The sequence below is a fragment of the Agelaius phoeniceus genome, chromosome 3 (assembly GCF_051311805.1).
Source record: "Agelaius phoeniceus isolate bAgePho1 chromosome 3, bAgePho1.hap1, whole genome shotgun sequence".
NCBI classification, from domain to species: domain Eukaryota; kingdom Metazoa; phylum Chordata; class Aves; order Passeriformes; family Icteridae; genus Agelaius; species Agelaius phoeniceus.
In genome coordinates, this window is record NC_135267.1 from 95,177,842 (window position 1) to 95,196,376 (window position 18,535).

An 18,535-nucleotide genomic window follows, 5' to 3' on the forward strand; every position below is an offset into this window, starting at 1 on the left:
CTGATGTTCAGAGTGATGTTAATGATGTAAAGAGCTGTTGGTTGAGACAAACACTTGAAGCATAAGTATCAGTCATAAAAGTGCTTAGTTATCAATATTCAGTCTTTGGAGCTATCTTGAAAATAGATATTATTGTGTGAGTTCCTTAGCTGTTTTGAGAGCGTGCACTCACCCTGAAGGGCATGTCCTCTCTTTCCTTGGTACGTTAAATTCACATTAAACTTAAAGGGAGCCACGTGTGTGTAATGAACCAGCGTATAGCTCAGGGCATGCACTCTCTATCACTGGCCTCCATTATCTGCATTAAGTGACCAGAGGATAAATTAGACCTCATGTCAGCACTACCCTGATATTTCCTGCAGTTTTTAAAAATGTGTTTATTCAGAACTCTGCGTCCACTCCCTGTCAGATCATGCAGTTCCCAGGAAGCTGTTGAGAAGCTGTGTGGCAGTGCAGAGCTGGAACCGAAGAAACCTCGGTGGAAGAATACAGGTCATACGATTAGGCAAAAACTTTATACCGAAGGAAAGCATAGGCTCATGTAAATTTGAAGCAAATTCTTCATGGGATTGTTAGCAGGGATAAAATTAAGCATTTTCAGAGCCCAGATAGTGTTTTAGCACTTCAACTGCAGGAGTATTTTAATTAACAGGCAGTTACAGTACACTCTGACTTGTTGTACCTGAGCCACTGCAGAGGAGCAGCTTTGTTTTAGCCTGTGGGTTTCACCCACTATAGAATAAGAGATGAGGAAGGGCACTCTGAGTAGAACATACTGATCATTGATGCCCCTTGTGTATACCTAAAGAAGTTTAAACATCAATACTGTGCTCCAGAAAAGAGTATAAGTTGTAGTACATAAATTGTTGCAGTGCCTTGCCATTTTTTATGTAGAGGATGACCTACGTGCTCTTCCAGAGTCATCTTAGAAGTCCTGTCTCTGAAAGCCATCTTCAGCCCAAGTAGGGCAAGAATGGATCTAGAATGAAGCAGTAGTTGTACAGCAGGGAGGTTAAACTTCCAGCTTCAAAGAATTGTTCAATGTTTTCAGTCACTTCAAAAAACATGCCCATGTGGCAAGTGGAAGATAGACTCTCTATGTAGAAGTCTCCAGATTAATTAAATTGGACAACTAAACATTTTTATATGCCAACTTCTTGTCTTCTAGTAGATCACTACAAGTGAGAAACATTCTGAAGAGCAAGGTATATTTTAAATTTCACCTAGGCAGTTAATTTGCATAGAAATAACTGAGTAGTCCTTTAATTATCCCATAGTTCTGTTGAAGATAGACAAGAGCTATAGCTTATACTCTCTCAGTTATGTTGGTGTAGCAAGAATAACAAGTAGCTAGAAAAAAAGCATTTTTGTTATTGAAGTCAGGACACGCATGTCTGAATTCACACAGGGAACAGATGTCACAAGTAAGAAGACACCATCTATCCACACTCGCTGCTTGGGGTTGAACCAGGAGAAAGTTGCGTAGATCACACGCCTGCAATGAAGAAAAGTTTCTCTTAAGGTGCTGTTTCTTTTACAACCAAGACAAGGCTTAAAACACCTGCTTTTCTCCCACCAGCCATTGTTTTGATTAAAGAGAAGGAAAACCAAAACAAACATCTTATGTAGAAGATACAGAGCTGTTTTGAAGAGCTTCCTTTACAAGCGCTCCTCTTGAGACCCCGTCTCTCTCATAGAGTGGATATCCAGTCTGAGCTACCTTTCTCTGTGAACAGGTATGTTTGGGTGCTTTTATTGCCTTTTCATGTAGGGCAGGACTGTGCCTTGTATTTAATTGGCATATCTTATGCTGGCACTCTTGAAAATGGAAAAAAAGTTGTTAGTTGAAAGCAAACTATTAAAGAAATTCAGAATGCTGGGGAATAAACAAGAGAGAAAGATCATCAAACAGCAAATTGCTGTTTATCCTCATAAAGAGAAAATAAGGTCTCTGCAGTTCTTCCTTTTCTTTAATTAGACTTAACAGCTTCTCTTCATGCTGATCATGATAGAGTTTTGCTCACAGCCTTACTTTTGTTAAACTCAGTAACAAGATTTTTTTGAAGACCCAATTTTGGAAGAATAAGGCAATCTCAGTCTTACCTTAAAGAACTTCTGATTTGATATGTTTCTGGACAATGTTTGTCTCATACCTAAAGAAAGAAATATAACTCTTTCAAAGTGATTTGAAAGTTATACTCAGTGTTTGGGTTTGGAAACATTTAAGATTAAGCAACTTTTTAATTTTAATTCACAAGTGGGAATAAGAAGCTTTGAACTTTAAACTTATTTATTGTGACATGCCAGTTATGTTATTTTCAGTTTTTCTGATACAATTTGGTCAGGAGACAACATAAAATGAAGTAATAATAAATATTGTTCTGGTTCTGTAACCTTTTATTTGAGTGAGTAATAGCACTGAGACTGGAGGGACTGCTACTTCTACAGGTAGAAGAACAGTGATGGGAACATTTTGTTTCTTAAAGATTTATTTCATTAATAAAGTACAAGAAGCATGTATAAAAATTCGGTGTTGCTGGACTTTTCAGGAGGCACAGCAACTAAACAAACAGCTGAATGATGTAGCAGCAGCAGGCGACCTGCTAATGCAAATACTTAGTGGTGTGACTCATAGAAAACAAGCTGAAAGAAAAACATTAACCAGCTTGCCCTTTCTCCCTCTGTCCTTCCCTCCCTCCTTCCCTCCTATCTGCTCCCCTCTCCCCCCATCTTCTATCTTAAAAGCACAAGCAGATCAACACCACAGAATTTTTCCCTACTTGCGGGTTGTATATCCAAAAGAATTGGTAGGGAAGGCAAAAGTGTGATGTCGTTGCATTTTAAATTGTAAACCAATCTATGCTGGTCTCCCTCTTGCTGAATCCCCAAAAGAGGTCTAAACAGCTTTTCTATCTGTCTTACTACATTTGTTAGTGATCATCTTGGTGGATAGGGCAAATCCAAACATGGAGAACAATCCTGGAGTAAAAAAATCCATCAAGTCTAAGACTTCCAATACAGTGCTGCTGCAAAATCTCCTTAGAGGCTTTAGAACCTAATTTTCAGAACCATAACTATCAGACATAACGGTATAATCCCAACCTTCAGCAGTCTTGATGCATCTGGGATTTTCATATGAATTAATGCTATCCTTTGGTTCTCTGCTTTCTTTCTCTCTGTGTTTCTCTCAGTGAATACTGTTAAAAGCTGGGTGTACTGTGATATGTTTGGAGTTTTCTCTGCAGTTGTCTGTGGCTTTATTATTCTAAACTTTCTTTCCAGGAAGCTGCAGTCACATGAGTTTAACCAACATACCTCTCTCACATTGCAAAGTGGTCACATTAGCAAAGGGTCACGTTTGAGTCAATGTGAGATTCAAATTATTAGAATTGAAAAGTATTTATTGATTGTAGTTGCCATATTCAATTATCACTCAGGGAGGAGACCATTCTCTTAAGGGGCTCCCTAAAGCACAAGTCTTACTTCATTCGAGAAATTACCAACTGTCAATACTTACATTACCCTGCGAACATCAGGGGAGATTGTGCATATTGCAATGCCAAGTACACCATAAAGACTGCAGAATTAAGATGCTGCTGAGATTATCCCAGCATCTGTTTTTTTTTAATATGGAATGTAAAAAAATCTGCATTCTCACTCACCACCAAGCTCAACTGATGGGTACTTAGAAATGTACTTACATCTGCTCATTTTTCACCAGACTACATTTTAATGGCACAGTTATAAGTTACTCTTGGTTTTGCTGAAATTTAAAAAGTAAAATCTATCCTTACTGTTTCTCATCTAATATATAAATAGCCTGATTTGTTTCTTGGAAACCTGAATTCTCACTGAAATAAACTGGTAGAGGAAGAAGTTTCTAAAATACATGTTTCCAACCACTGGGAGGAAGTCTATCTTACTAGTATATTTATCATTAATCTGCAGTAATGATCCAGAAACTCAAACCAGCAGGAAGGATAAAAATATAAAGGCAAGCCTTAAATAACCTGTTGACAGAGAAGATTTAGAAGTAAATTTAACCTCAGTCTCAGCTACAGTGACCACTTGCCACTCTGGTTTTGCATAGCATTTTATTCTGTGCTTTTTAATGGTTCATCAAACATCTGTAGAGCAGACACTGTGCCTTGAGCCTTCAAAGAAAACTACACAGCTGAATTCAGCACCATGAGAGAAGGCAGGATTTGGGAATGGTGCAAGAAGTCTATTCTCTCAGCCTGTTTGAGGGTAGACCATCAATACCTTCAGATTGGATTTTGTAGGTAGGGCTGGTTGATTCTACAGGTCCTGAAGTCATGGAGGTAATTAGTCATTACAGTGATGAAGTTCCTCAGTCTGGATGAACCCATCCACGAGCCATATGGAGCACTGCAGGAATTCTATGTCTGGAGTGACACTCAAGATAGAAATGTTCAGTCTGATAAAGGAGAGTGTCTTGAGGCCATGTGTCAAGTTAGGCTTGGAGTGGAGGAGTTAATCTCTTCACCTGAGACTCTGCTGAGTATTGCTTTTCTGTGTTTGCTGCAGAAGATGCATCTGCACAGTGAAAGGAAAGATGAATACAGATTCAGTCTGTTTAAAAAAAAACAAGATCAAATATAGGTTTGCAGACTGAGCTTCATTTTTCCAAAATAAAACTCATGATCCAGTGATTCCAAGCCCTTCACATTCAAAGGAAAAACAATATAAATGCTGATGGACATGCATGAGATTTAATTTATGGTATTAGTAAGAATTCAAATTATTACTGTCGTTGTTAGTAATGAAATTATTTCATTAACAAGTTTAAAAATAAGTAGATGAATCTGTTTTGTAATATTTTTAACAGATCTCAATCTGGATGTAGATGGATGATCCTTGTTGAAATGCAGGGATATCTGCTGAAATATTTAATATTTGTTAGAAGGGCACATTCCATGGCATTGCCATGTCATGTGTTACCTTGGCTGTAACATTATATTGCCTAAATCACTTTGAAAGCACTGTTCAATGCATTGTGCAAGAGACCTGGTGACTGCTTCCCAGCAATGATGAGAATGAGTTATGAGCCTCTCTGCTTCTTCCTAAAATAACAGGGAATGAATTTCATGTGGGCAAACACTTGACTCATTCTTCTTGGAACTGATAGCTTACCACACAGGACTTGGAGGCTGCTCAGTGAACCAGTCCACGGTTCACAGGAAGAAGAAGCCTCCAGAGGAGCTCAGACACTCAAAGAATAGCATTCTTGGCCAAAAATAACTCTGAGCACTGAAAACAAATTGAAAAAAAAGTGTGGGTCTACTTGTAAATCTGTTGCAGCAACATGTACCTCCAGTCATATTCGACAGATGAATGGTACATCCATCTTTGTCTCTTCGCTCTTCTGTTTCCAACCAAAGCTTCTTCCCAACCTGACCAGCACTACATAGGATACACATAGGCTTGTGACCATGAGTCACAGGATCTATGTCAGCTGCTGCTGGTGAGGACCCTGGTGCAAGATGTGAAGGTAAGAACGGCTGCCTTGGGGCAATTGCAATGATACGGAGATATCTGCTCAGGGGCTGAGAAAAGCAGGAGGGCTGAGGACAGGCTGGAACTGTAGTAATGGCAGTGTGAGAGAGGGACAGTCCCACATGGGATGCTGTGCAAGCAGGATGGATAGGCATCATTCTTGGAGTGTCCTGAATGAATGTGCAAAGGATGGAGTGCACCACATTGTGTTGGGGGTTTCAGCAATGTTTCGTATGGATATGTGTGAACGTGGGTGTTGGGGTGAGATGTACCCAGAATAGCAGAATCAATACATCTCTCCTATCTGTTCACACCCGCTGGTGAACTGGAGGTCACCTTTCCTCCTGTATCCTCCACAGATGCTGTCTGGCTTGCTCTCGGGTCTTTAGCAGACTGTGAGGAATGGCATGGCCAAGTTTTTGAGTCTATGTGTTTTGTCTTGACTGACAGACTTCTGCAGACACTTTGGCACTGAGTAGAAAATGGCTCACTGACAGCAGAAGGAATATGTCCTTCTTGGAGATGTGAATTCTCCCTTGGATGGAGGAGCTGCTGTGTACTGCCAGCCAGCATTCTTGCTGAATGTTAAGTTTCCAAATTAAAGAAATGATTTAACTGTACACAAGGCAATATGTGCTATGAAATGCTGCAGTGCCATTAATCTTTAGGGACTATTGTGTAGATAGGGCACCAAGCCCAAACCTACCTACATACCTTTTTTCCCTGCATTTGTGTTCACTTCTCTGTGAACACTTCTCTGTGAACACTTCTCTGTTCAATCCCTGTGTAACCACTCCTTCATGACAGTAATAAAACATTCATTCCTTGCTCACGAGTTTAAATAGGGGGATAAAGAGAGTTATCAGCCTGACAAGAGCGGGGAAAAGGGTCTGGAAATGTTTGGTGATAGTAAGAAGGAGAAGAATTGGTAATTTTACAAAGTGTGGTCATTCCTCATTCCCTTGCTTCTGAAAATATATAATTCCAGTACTGGTGTCAGGGAAAGTGTAACCTTTGCTATCCCTGGGAAAATTTCAGGTATGCCTGTTCCAAGAAGTGTACTTGACATCCTTGTTTCTATGCTGACAAATCAGCCTTCATTCCAGAAATGGCACGCGTCTCCAAGGACAGAATAACTTTTCTCTTCCAGAGTACTCCTGGCCTGAGGCTGATCTCTGTAAGCTGTCTACAACTGAGGTTTATCTGCACTGGGAAATTATATTCATGTTGGAACAGGAATGCAGGAAATTAATGTGGTAACAAACACTGTGCTAAACACAACCATCTATATTTGGACACTCCTTTGTGCTAAATCCTGCCTACCTATACAGGAAGCTATAAAAGGATCTTGAAGTGGACAAAATTATTAGAATCACAGCTTTTAAACAATACATGGAATATACCAATTTGAAAGACATGTTTAAACACAACTTACTGGTGTAAAGAGAGCATAAAAAAGTAATCTAAAGGACACTTATCATTGTCTAAATTGGTCATAGCAGCTTCATGCTGGAGCTGCGTTTGTGCTTGATAACAGAGATAAGTAAAATAAAAACTGTGAATTATAAAATAAAATAATAAAAGCTGTGAATATCTTTATAGACTCAATGAGGATCATGTTTTTATTTTAGTATGCTAGAAGAAATATGATTGACATGGTTATGTTCTCCTGAAGACACACGTGTCAAAAAAACCTAGGAAGCATCCAACACCATTTGCTCATTCTTGCAGAGGGTTAAGTATTTAAAAATGGCAGGCCCAGATTGACATGAAAATCCCATTTGTTAAATGTCTTTTAGGACCAAACTGCCTCTGTTCTATTCAGTTGCTGGTTTTGTTCAGACCTGTGCATCACTAGGAGTGCTCCCTGTTAAAATATGTTAGTTTTGAACAAAGATAGGTTTCGCTTGCCATACGTAAGTACATGTAATGGGTTTGAACAAATTATAATAAGACTGGAAACATTAGACAGTAACTACTTAATCCTGCAATGATTTTGTTAATCTTGTCTTTGTTACAAAGGTAGTACAAGTAATTGAAATATTAATCTAGAATGTTTACTAGGGCATTATGTCTAATCTATATTCAGTTCATGTTGCAGTGCTGTGGGTTAAAGACAGAATCACTATTAGAAAAAATATTAAATTCTTGGATCTCTGCACTTTTGACTTAAGGGATTGAGCTGCATTAATTGTACTTGTTTTCTGCCCACAGGGTGTGAAGTGATGATCAAACAGTTGGCAAGCCTTATATGGCTTTGATATTGTTGTATCCTAACAACAATGGATCTGCAAAAGTAGGAATTTCTCCAGAAGTCAGCCTATAGGGTAACTATTTTTGCAGGCAGTGTAGTGCAGGTGTAAAAAAGCTAGTGAGGGTGTGACCTTGGGGAGTTCTATACTTGGTGCATTCAGATTCAGATCATGGGTTCTTTTTGTTGAGCTTGGATAGAGTTACATGAAATGTTTTTAAAATTAAGGGATATACATAGTACAAGGTGGAAAATGCTGGTGTTATTTTAAGTCTGTTTTCATGCAACATAGAAAGTGACACAGCGTTTTGGATATTGTCCTGAGAAGAAAAGCCAAGAAATTCTGTTTTTAAATCCTGATACTGACACTTACTCATAGCCAGAAAAAATGAGGTAGCTCCTGAGGCACAGTTACCCTACTTTTTCTGGAGGATCACTAATTCCCCTGCAGTTACTGTATTTTCAAAATGTAGAAACAATTCTTATATTATGAAGGTTAAACAGATTGTATATGACAAATTGCATTGAAGACTGAGTATTGAAGAAATTACATACTTTTAAATAGGGCTCAGTATTTAATAACCTATCAGATAGCTGGCTCCTGCTCCCTCTCCCTTGCAACAATTTTGCAATTTGTTTTAATGACAGTAGAATGACTGTCCAGACTTTCTACAGTTTTCATCCACATTGTATTTGAAGACTGCAAAGCATGTTCTAAATTACTCTTTGTGTTGTCTCCAATTCCAGCTCCATGTAGCACTTTTAGTCCTGTGATGATTCAGGAGACAAAACAGCTACTTAACCCACAAGATCCTTTAGCATTTGAGATATTTTATCATGTATCCAAATTCCAATATTTTGTCAGATGCAGATTTTCTCTACTTTCATTGCTCATTACCCACTATTCAAAAAGAAAGCCAGTGGTTCCATCAGCTGAGTACTTCAGTATATAGATGTGATCAAAGTGAAATCATGACAAATAAACACCATAAGAAAAGCATAATTGTACAATTGCAGGCAGAAGAATCAAGGCTGCACCCACTTACTCTATTTAGACTGGAGAGAACTATTGTTTTATAAGAATAATTTCCTGGCTATGGGAAAATAAAATTTATGGCATATCTCTTAATCTGAAAAGGGGATTTTAGAGCTGCATGTGAAATTTTTGGTTAAGACCCAGCTCTGGGAAAAGAAGAAGTGTTGATGAAGTAAGTCATGGTAAAATGATGACAGATAAGTCTGTGAGATAAAAGGTGTGATAAATCTGTGAGGGTCTGCCAAGTGAGATGATTTTTGTTTATCCTGTTCTGGTGATCTGTTCTGTGCGTATATGTGTGTCAATTCTCAGGCAGGTGCTCAGGTGCTGAGCTGACTGTCTCATTAGTCTGGGTGGAAATGGAGGTTATTGGAAGCTGCACCAGTTCCCCTCTGCTTATGGGAATAGGCAATGCTGTATGCCGCTGTTCCACATCCTTGACCTGATGGCTTCACTTCAGGAGTGGGGAACAGCAGAGGTGGCCTCAGGTGCTTATAGCCTGGTCCTGAGCCCCTGGCCTTGTGCCATTGGCATTTTGGGGGATTTGTAGCTCTTGCTCACGCTTGTCTACTCCCCAGCTCATTCCAAAGGGCATGGTTGGATTCTGGCTTTACACACTTGCACAAGAGCTTTTCTCAAACCTCAGCTGTTGGGAGAATGAAGAGAGAACATGGTCCAGGTTTCTTAATGTGCCAGAGCCCCACACAAGAGGTAGGCAGAACATTATGTCACCATAACCTTGCTGATGGACACAGTCTATGCAGGATATATCTCTCCTCCCAGTGCAGACATCCAGATACATTTTAGTGGGAATTCCTCACCATTGCCAGAGAAACTTATAGGGCTACGGTAGTACTTGAAAGTTCAGGGTTGCTCAAACCTCTGGAACAGAATTTGGTCTGTACTAAGTAAATAGTATTGAATTTAGAATCTGTTGTTGACTTCCAGTTAAATCAACAATTATGAATGAGAAACAATTAAATACATTGCTTGCTAACTGCACAGAAGAGGTATGTGTTCTATTACATCTCATTCTGTTATTTTTGTCCTTTGGTTAATAAATATAATAAACATGCCCAACCTAAATACATTACTGCAGGATGCTAATATACTGAGGATATTGAACATAATAGTTGTCCTGGAGAAATCGTCCAACAGAACAAATAAGAAAATACACAAACAATTTTATATGATTTGATGTGATTATTCTGTCTTAAATTTCTAAGGACAAAAATTATCACCATAATTACTTTCTCAGAAGTCCTAAATAGCAAGATAGAGGAACAAAGGATAACCACCAGAGTCATAGACCAGTAACAGACTTAGACCATCTATAGTGAATTTCACTCTAGTTTATTTTAAAGAGTCGATTGTGCAGCATATGCATACCTAAGAGAGTCTTACCTAAGAGAAGTAAAAATAGTAATGAATAACATATTTGTGCTTTATAAAGGTATATATTCATGAACATAATTTATCTGACCTTGGTCAAGCTTTGTTTATGTCAGAAGACTTCTCATCTTTTATGAAAAATGTATTTTCTGAGAAATAAATTATTTCAGAGCAAGCCAGCTACAGTTTTTCAGTGAAACAAACAAAATTCCCAGATTCAGAACTTTCAAGCACACAAGAATGTTGAACTAACCACTCAGTATTATTTTGTGTTCTTTTGTAAAGGTTTCAACACTGCAATTTAAATCAGCAGGCTACCTGTTCAACATGATTTTCAGAGAGATTCCAGCTGAGCCCTGATCTGTAAAAGTATATATTTTAAAAAGGTTCTCATTTTTGTAGTGCAAGTTCTCAAGGATTCAATGAAAGAGTGAAATCAAGGTGTGTGTGAAGGCCTATTTTTAGTTTTGCATTTTCCATAGCTGGGTTGGTTACAAATAGGATGTATGAACTCTGGAGTAAGAATTGAAATGCAGAGCACAACCATGTATTTCTTGAAATAGCACATGGTTAAATGGATATTGATACTTTTACTTCTGCATGAACAATGCTCCATGGATATCTTCAATAAATAAATACCCCAGGAAATTGATGCTTTGAGCCTTCAGAGTCTTCACACATCCTTGCAAGACCAATGCAAGAAATCCACTTACTCTTTCTGTCATTTTTCTGTTATCAATCATGTAATTCATATCAAAGAAGTTGAATCAGAGCCTCTTATACATATACATGGAGCAGATAGCTCTGAAAGCAGCTGCCTTGAAATACAAAGTTGTTCTTTGCAGGGAACAGCTCTAGTCTTGTCTGTGTTGAAGATATTCCCACATAAGTAGTATTTCCTCAGTTTTCCAGTGGTTTTCCTTAAACTTGACAAGCTCGGTTGGTTTTGGGGTTTTGGGCTGTCATTGTGTTCCATTTCCAAAATGTGACTGAAAGAGGCCTGTGCTTTAATCTCCATGTGACTACTGGATTTTTATGTTCCAAACACCCACCATCCCAACTGCATATATCTAAAATATGTTCTATAGCTTCCTGCAAATCTCCATAGATGTTCACAAATATTAGTCATTTTGAGGAATGATGCTCTTTTTAATACCAACAACCATTCTGTGCCAAATAACTTTCTGACTCCTTACCTGTGCACTTGTATTGGTAAAAAATTGTTTGTATTATGCAGAATTGCAGAGCAGTGTGGATGAGTCCTTGTATGGCCTCATATCACTTTAAGTTTACTGCTTGAAGGCTGTGCATCAAAGCATTTTGTGCATCATTAGCTTGTTCCTTGCCAGATGACGTGGGACCCACACAAATATTACCATCTGGTAACTTCTGCTTAAAGCAGCTGTTGTCAGAATATTCCAGAATTTTAATCAGTTTCTAGATTTCTAAATGCCCAAGTCAAGATACCTTAGATCTCCCTGCAGGAAGAAGAGGTTCTTGGATGACAGAGCTGCACTATAACTGCTGATCTCCTCCTTGAGCTGTATCCATGCACAAAAGGGCCACGTTCCAGGTGTAAGTCCTTAGATGACAATTGACTTGCTCTAGGATAACTTCCTATGGGAACATCTTCCAGGTGATACTGAAAGAACTAAGGACTACAGAATGCATGAGAACAAGAGTTGTCCGCCAAATTGTGATGGTCTGAAAGTTGCTTTGTGTCTTGAATTTTAAGGTAGGATGCAACAGAAAGTGTGTTGTTTATTTTTTTTTTGATGCTTCTTAATGACTGTGCATTGATAAAAACAGCTACTTTTAGGTTTTGGGATATTTGGGTCAGATAAAAATAAAACACTGAAAAAGCCTGGGCTAATAAGGAAAGGAATCTTCTATACAGCTTTGCAAATGGGAAAATCCTAAAGAGCAAATATTCAATGTGGGTTTTTTTTTTTCACAGGGATTTATGTATAATTTCAGAAGGACACAGTAATGGAAAGATATTGATCAAAAAACTAGCAAAAATAGGTCTTGGATTGCTAACATATAACAGTTGTGAAAACTTATCCTCCATTTCCTTGAGTCACCATAAAGTTTACATTTTAAGACAAAGGAATTACTTGTAGACATTTCTGTGTAATATAGTAGCAAGGATTAGTATTGATTTAGCTACAGACAGTGGATGTAACTATTTCTTATCAACACAAAGGTGGGTTTTCGTCCAGTGAATTTTCAGTGGACTTTTGTCATTAAATCATCATGTAATTAGTATGAACCATAGTTGTAACTGTAGAAAACAATTATGTGTTGCTGAAAATTATGATTCCTTCTCAGAATTTTTGCAGGAGAGAAAACTGGGAGAATTATCACTATAACAGAGGGTAAAATGAAGTCCTCTATAGAAGAATTTCATTGTGATGGGATTGCTATGAAATACGAGAATGTAGGTAAAAAGTCAGTGGGTACTTTATTTGAAAGTTTAGCATAAAAGAGTTCAAATATAAATTCTCCCTCATCTGATTTTACTAGTTACCAAGACCAACAAACAAACAAAACCCTGCTCCCCCCCCTCCCCATAATTCTGTAATATTTTATTTCCCTGGACCTTAAAAATCTGTGTACTGTTATTTTTCACATCCCCTTCTTATACTGGTCAAAATTTGTGTTCATGTTTGCCATGCAGCCCTTAAAAAAACCCACCAGCTGCAAAGACTGGGCTACTCTTCTAGAAAGTGCAGATACTAATGTTATTCCCGGGGAATGCTGTTTGGAAGTGTTTTCCAGTCTAGACTCTGGTGTATACAGATACTACAAATAGAGAGAAGTGTTTTACTGTGGTTCTTATGTTCTGCAGATTCTCAAAGCTCTCCTTTCCTGCTGAATTCTTATTAAATTTTTTCCACATTTGTGGCAGCTGAAGTAGTGTGGGATTGATGTCTGTCTGCCCCTGGAGTCTAGGAAAAGGTGGAGTACTTGCCTCAGCAATGCCACAGAGTTGCAGATAGGTGATTGGTGCCTTCTGCCATTGGCACTGCATGTTTTCTGCTATTTGTGGTGAACTCCCTGCTCAGTTCTGGCAGAGTGGCTGGATACCCTTTCACCTGACACTGTCACTTCTCAGGTGATTAAGGGACTGTATCTCCCAGTTTTTCACAGTTATTGTCACTGGTTTGCTTCATGTCAGAGCACAAGTCAAGAGCAAGCCACATTTTTCTGTGTTAAATGGCTGCACAGAAATAGAACGGGAGATTAATTTGGATGAATATGCTGAAACTGAGTATATATGAGGACATATACTTCCTGCATTCCACTCACTCATGTTTAATGCATATTCTTTATTTTGTATGCATATCAGTCCAGGCAAGAGAGTGGGTTTCTGCAAAGCATTTTGTTTTTCCTTTTCCCTGGCTTCTCTGAAGGCAGAGACACGCTCGAGGCACCCACACTCTTTCATGCATATCTACTGCTGTTCATCAATCAGAGAGCCACAGTCAGATCATCAAGGCACTATGCAACCTTTGTCATGTGCGGTTGCTGGTGGCTTTTTTCCCCTTCCAGCATATAATTGTTCAGTCCCTACTTTATTATAGATTTAATAAGATGTTTTTCTCAACCATTCAAGTGTTGTAGTTAAAGTACAATTATAGCAATTATATTAAGGAAAGTTTTGAGCTGAAAAAATGTACAAAGACTTATTTTGAAATGAGGTAATATTAGCAACAAAAAATGACATGAAGCTTGGAATTTGACCAAGATAGAGCAGATTAAAGAAGACTAGCTTTTGTACTGTGATATTTTTTGAAGATCATAGATGTGTTGAAAGAACTGGGAGTATCACAACAATGCTGATTTGGAAAAAAAAAGGAATTAAATTGTTTTGTTCTCACACTTGACTAGATCAAGAGCAATTCCATTCAAGCAAATATAATTCTGCCAATAGAAAACCAAATGAAATAGGAGGAGAACTGACTTAGAGAATCCTTTGAAAGAGTTATGCACATATCAATTCCGACATTTTCTAATTACTCTCCTGAAAAAAATCAAGAAATCAAAACAAAAATGACTTGTCTTTGTTTGCTTTTGTGGCCTAAACAACACAGGAAAGTGTAGATGACAAATGTAATTTCAGTATGAATTACATATATGCATGCACTCTACTGGTACAGAAATCATGGCACTTTGTAGGGCATTCTGTTGCCTCCTACTCCTCCAGTTTGACAGATTAAACTTCAGAATAAATAGTCATCAGGAAAAAGAGAGCCTGCAAAGCCATAGCATTTCATCAGTACTTGGCTTCTCTTAACAAAACTCTCCATAGGCAGAACACAAACAGCAAGCTGTACATCTTGAGAACCATCTGATATGATTGAATTTCTGCTTGGTGCACCAGCAGTGGTCTGCCTTGTGCATTCAGATCTGACCATGACAGTAGTCTGATTTTATCAAGCCTCCTTCTGCAACACTCATATTTTTCTATGAGTTTTAGAGGATGTAGGGACATATGACTTCCTGAATAATTTTTGACTATTGACTGATCAGGTCAGATATTCTGCTTTCTACAATGGCCATGACCTAATACTTTACACTTGCAAATAGCCACTACTCAGATGTTGCCAGTTTAAAGACAGAAAGAAACTTCTGTCTGCTCCTGTCACAGCTTCAAGAATTTAAGCGAATTATCCATATTCCTTAATCGATAGCTAACACTCTTTTAAAGCCAGCTCCATATACTGCCTGATCTTATATACTTCTGTTATCACAACAAAATAATGTTATAGAAGAGTCCTTTCTTGTAAAGCAAAGAGGCATCTATTGTCTTTGAACTCCAAGTTAGAAAAATGTAAGTCCTCTTCTCCCCCTCTCTTATATAAGCATGATAATAAGATCTTAACTGCATGAATCTCAAAAATGAGAGAAGGAGAAACTGCAGCTTGCTCTGCAACACTACTGATGGAACTATTTCTGGTACAAAATTTTGTTCAGTTGTAAATCTGTGTTGGCTTGAGCCCTCAGCCACCAGCTATGGATTTAATCAATGTTTGTAGCTGGATGAATAATTCAGTATGATCTATTCTCTTTCAGCTTGTGAAATCCATCTTCAGGTTTCATCTCTCATGTATTTTTCCAGCTACTACCTGCATCCTTTGAAAGCTGTTCTTGTCTCCCTTTAGGATAATGGTTCAAATAACATGAGCAGTCTCTCAAGTACTGCAAGGAGTTCTACTTAAACAGCAACAAATAAAAAATGTTGTGCAAGATCAAACCTGCAAAATTCAGCCCTGATGTTTTAGTCTCTGAGTTAAATGGGACCATAGGTGATCTAACATGGGTGAAGTGAATGGCACAGTTCCCATGGACTTGTAAAAGAGACTAGTTTCAGATTAGGTCCCAGTTCCTGCATGCGAGAATGTGAAATTCAGAGCTGTGAACACAGTTTTGAAAGGTGTTTTCCATGTTCAGCTCTATGGAATATATCTTGTTGGTTTAAAGAAAGATAATACAAAGATAACTGCATTTGTTGAATTGTAAAAATTTGTACAAATGCTTATTCAAACTCCTTTATATAAGTTTTATGCCAAAAAAATTCAGCTTGGCATGATTGAAATATGACATTCTTACATTAAAGAGGTCAGATTAAGTTTTCTATTTTGAATAACCTGGTGTAAAATAGTAACAGATGATTTATTCCCCCTTCCAAAAGCATGGCCTGACTTTGTAGATGCAATATAAACTTGGTGGAAAATGCTGAGATTTAGGGGTGGGGATAGTAATTTGCAAGTTTAGAATGTCTTTCCTGGAGAAGCTGTTCTATAGCAATCCTATGCCTGGACTAAATGACCATCCTGCATCTGGTATATATTTCTATATATTTTTGGGCTTCTGGTTTTGCTAGACCTCCACGGCATTATCTGTTTGAGTTGATGTACTTCATGTCCTTTGTTACCCATTAGTAGAAGCCAAGGTGCAGTACTCAATTCAACTTATTTCTAACAGCTAAGTAATGTTTCCTTCTTTTTTTTTCCTGTTTCTATGTACATTCCACCCAGAACCCACTCTTTTCAGTGAACACTTTAGCTACTGACATCAAGAAAACAAAATCATACATTTTTGAAACAATCAAGGTGTGACAGTTAATGGTGTTATGTTGAAATAGGCATAATGTGGTGATATCATGGGCAGCAGTTTGATGTTCTTAATTATTCATTTTCATGCTTTTAGGTGCTTGGATTTTTAATGTAATGTAATTGGTATCATTTTATCACACTGTTACATTTAGTGCCTTCAGCTGGATTTAGGGATATGTGTGGTGATTTGTTTTTTTCTTCTGGTAACTGGCAACATTCAGATGAAATGCAGAAACAACATGTAAAATGACAGGCTGGTGAGAAGAAAGGTCACAGAGATATAATTCCCACATCACAGGGAAGATATAGGCTAAACAAGGTTGTCAAACAGTTTTTTTCTTGCCACTTGTGTGGTGATGGAGCTGCTGCAAAGATTTCCAGCAATGTGGGAAGGAAAATTTATTTCTGTTGCAAAAGTTAATGGTTGAGGCTAAGACTGGAATTGGGTTAACTGCTCCTTGTCATGATTATAAGTGGTGACAAGGAAATTGAATTTGGTTACTTACATTGCCCTGTTGACTTATTCCTCAGCTTTCCCTGGGACAGTTGAAACTACCTTATCTTATAAAGGATTTGGGAGGACCAAAAGGTGTGAAAGCTTCTGCAGTTTCCCTGTTCCTGTCTTTGACTTGCTTTTCCAAGTTGCTACAGTCCACACAGCAGAGATGGAGTCCTCTCCTGTATTCATCCTAGCCTGTATTTTTTCCCCCATCTAGTATGATTGTTGCTGGCCTTGAAATGTAAATTTATTTGTCACAGGGATGGGAGAACACCTCTGTACCTCTGTAAGACTTTTTCTTGACTGTGGAACTAATGCTACAGGAGGAAGTAGGAACAGGATCCATTTTTGGTATGACTCTTCCCTCACCTGGTGAACTGGCAAAGAGTAAATTCCCTTCCTCAAGCACACCAGTTAGCAGCATGTCCCTGTATTGCTGTAGGAGGAAATGCATGCTTTCAGCTATCTATTTATAGAACCCAAATATCTGTAAGTCCATGGAAGAACAATACAGTTTCTTGTTATGGAGTACAGCAACTTTGGAGTCCCCTGTCCTTTGGGATAGTTTGGGTACAGATTTAAACTGATTCACTTTTTAGCTGTGATTCTCTATACTTTCTATAGAAATGGCTGGAAATGTTTCTATTTACTCCTTTTGCCAGCTGGTCAGGAGATTATATTATGTTTCAGATCATGACCTGAAAATATCTAATGCCCTTTGTTTCAGTGCAATGGAGAACACTTTGATTTTCATGGATGCTAGTTTGGATTTAGCAGCTCAGTACTTATTCATCTTTCAGACCATTAAATCTGACATATGTACTCCATGGGAAATAGAAATCATTTTGTTCCTCGTGGTTATGAAATCATTAGAAAGGATGAGGTACATCTGTAATGGATGTCCATTAATATAATTATTGTATTTAATAGGCAACCTGCAGGCTTGGATTTTCTTAGCGCTGTTACTGAGAGAATTACTAATACTGACCTTTTCAAAGGACCATGGAGCTTTTGTCATCCTTCAGATGAAGGCAAAGGGAGATGTTCACAGCACCCCCACCATCTGGAATACACTGCCCAGCAGCACTGAAAGAGGAATATAGCTATTAGACAGGCTCTTGGTTCAACCCATTTATGTGTTGATGTTTCTCGGTAAGATTTTTCACCTCTCTACTACAGCAATGTAGATTTGAGACTTATACCAGAAGTTCTGAGTGGGTGGTGGGGATGTGAACAACTTAGGAAGCCAGTCTTGCTCCAGAGATGCTACTTGGATGGCAGTCAGACTCATCAGAAGGGCTCATTACAATTTCCTAATGTCACATTGCCATCATCCAACACAACAGCTTAATTGAATGCAAACGACATGTGTGAAATGTTTGACTGTCTGGCATCACCTATTTTATGTATAAATATTTAAATATTATCTTATGGGGTATTGTTTTTCTAACATGGAGCTCTGTTTTTCTAAGACAGAGCAGCCATCCATCTGCCTCAAATATACAAAAGCACCCATTTTTTCTATAACTGAAATCTACTCTTGTATAATTGAAATAAAGTTTTAGTCAGTTTCTGAAAAGCGACAGTAAATAACTCCATTTTCATGCTAGGGATATGGATTTATGCTGTCTCTTTCGAGTGATACAGTCTCACAGTCTTCAAATTAATCCTGGCTCCACAGATCTGTTGGGCATAGCAAGTTACTGCAGATCTAGCTG

The 18,535-nt window shown here is 38.2% G+C and overlaps 1 protein-coding gene across 2 annotated transcripts in view; it reads left to right on the plus strand.

Moving 5' to 3' along the window:
- Nucleotides 1-1,463: 1,463 nt before the first annotated feature.
- The window catches only part of KCNK2 (potassium two pore domain channel subfamily K member 2), a 132,991-nt gene continuing 115,919 nt past the window's right edge, over nucleotides 1,464-18,535 (plus strand). Inside the window, exon 1 of one of the 2 annotated variants that reach the window (XM_077175903.1) lies at nucleotides 1,464-1,736. The gene's annotated coding sequence lies outside the window, so the exon portion shown is untranslated. Of the gene's footprint in view, nucleotides 1,737-5,205; nucleotides 5,513-18,535 lie in introns of those variants that run through there. The other variant, XM_077175904.1, reaches the window with a different exon arrangement.